The sequence below is a fragment of the Bison bison genome, unplaced genomic scaffold (genome assembly GCF_000754665.1).
Source record: "Bison bison bison isolate TAMUID 2011002044 unplaced genomic scaffold, Bison_UMD1.0 scf7180017864537, whole genome shotgun sequence".
Lineage (NCBI taxonomy): Eukaryota > Metazoa > Chordata > Mammalia > Artiodactyla > Bovidae > Bison > Bison bison.
In genome coordinates, this window is record NW_011495085.1 from 6,439,919 (window position 1) to 6,442,273 (window position 2,355).

A 2,355-nucleotide genomic window follows, 5' to 3' on the forward strand; every position below is an offset into this window, starting at 1 on the left:
GATTGGGGGCAGGAGGAGAAGGGGACGACAGAGGATGAGATGGTTGGATGGCATCACTGACTCAATGGACGTGAGTCTGAGTGAACTCCAGGTGATGGTGATGGACAGGGAGTCCTTGCGTGCTGCGATTCATGGGGTCCCAAAGAGTCGGACACGACTGAATGACTGAACTGAACTGAACTGTGAAAAAGCTCTCATGTAAGACAACTGACAGATTAATTGAAAAAGAGAAATAATAATAAATGATCATTTAAAAAGTAATTTAAAACAGAAAAAAGAGAAGGCTGAATGAGATCAAAAGAATGTAATGTACCTAAAACTCTAATGCTTAAAAAAGTAATTAACAGCTGAAACTCAGAAAATTCAATCAATAGTGTATTAAAATTTTTTTTGAAAAAAAAAAAAAAAAACACTCTCACTCTTCTCAACCCTTCTGATAAAACAGCAGATTTCATTCTTTGGTTTCTCTGCTACAGCTCACCACCCTGTCCCATGAACCCACAGTGATAAGCATCCAGCCTGATCAATCATAATACTGAAGTCTAGCAATAATGAATGTTACAGGTCCTGCACATATCATCCCATGAGTGAAAGGTCTTCCATGGAATTCTCATTTAGAAGTTTAGAGACAAAAAAAAAAAAAGACTGCAACTACATTTATTTGTTTAACTTTTTAAAAAAATTATATATTTTTAGTTATAGGATAATTGCTATACAATATTGTGGTGGTTTATACCATATATTCACATTAATCAGCCATAGATATGCATATGTCCCCTCCCTCTTGAGCCTCTTTCCCACTTCCCTCTCCATCCCACCTCTCTAGGTTGCCAAACAGCATTGAGTTTGAGCTTCCTGCATCATACATCAAATTCCCAGTGGCTATCTATTTTATATATGTTATTATATATATATTTAAATGCTGCTGCTGCTGCTAAGTTGCTTCAGTAGTGTCCAATTCTGTGCGACCCCAGAGACAGCAGCCCACCAGACTCCCCTGTCCCTGGGATTCTCCAGGCAAGAACACTGGAGTGGGTTGCCATTTCCTTCTCCAATGAAGAAAAGTGAAAAGTGAAAGTGAAGTCGCTCAGTCGTGTCTGACTCCTAGCAACCCCATGGACTGCAGCCTAGCAGGTTTCTCCACCCATTGGATTTTCCAGGCAAGAGTACTGGAGTGGGGTGCCATTGCCTTCTCTGATTTAAATGCTACTCTCTCAATTTGCCCCACTCTCTTCTTCCCCAGCTGTGTCCACAAATCTGTTCTCTATCCTGCATCTCCATTGTGGAGAACGATATGGATGTTTCTTTAAAAAAAATCTAGGAATAAAACTACTATATAACCCAACAATCCCACTACTGGGCACATATCTTGAGAAAACCATAATTGAAAAAGACACACCTACCCCAGTGTTCATGTGGTATATATACATATATATAATGTATATATGCATATACTCAGCCATAAAAGGGAACACATTTCAATCAATTCTAATGAAGTGGATGAACCTAGAGCATATAGAGTGAAGTAAGTCAGAGACCAAATTGCCAACATATGCTGGATCATCGAAAAAGCAAGAGAGTTCCAGAAAAAACATCTATTTCTGCTTTATTAACTATGACAAAGCCTTTGACTGTATGGATCACAATAAACTGTGGAAAATTCTTCAAGAGATGGGAATACCAGACCACCTGATCTGCCTCTTGAGAAATTTGTTTGCAGGTCAGGAAGCAACAGTTAGAACTGGACATGGAACAGACTGGTTACAAATAGGAAAAGGAGTATGTAAGGCTGTATATTGTCAGCCTGCTTATTTAACTTGTATGCAGAGTACATCATGAGAAACATTGGGCTGGAAGAAGCACAAGCTGGAATCAAGATTGCTGCAAGAAATATCAGTAACCTCAGATATGCAGATGACACCACCCTTATGGCAGAAAGTGAAGAGAAACTAAAAAGCCTGTTGATGAAGGTGAAAGTGGAGAGTGAAAAAGTTGGCTTAAAGCTCAACATTCAGAAAACGAAGATCATGGCATCTTGTCCCATCACTCCAAGGGAAATAGATGGGGAAACAGTGTCAGACTTTATTTTTCTGGGCTCCAAAATCACTGCAGACGGTGACTGCAGCCATGAAATTAACAGACATTTACTCCTTGGAAGAAAAGTTATGAGCAACCTAGATAGCATATTCAAAAGCAGAGACATTACTTTGCCAACAAAGGTTCGTCTAGTCAAGGCTATGGTTTTTCCAGTGGTCATGTATGGACGTGAGAGTTGGACTGTGAAGAAGGCTGAGCGCCGAAGAATTGATGCTTTTGAACTGTGGTGTTGGAGAAGACTTGAGAGTCCCTTGGACT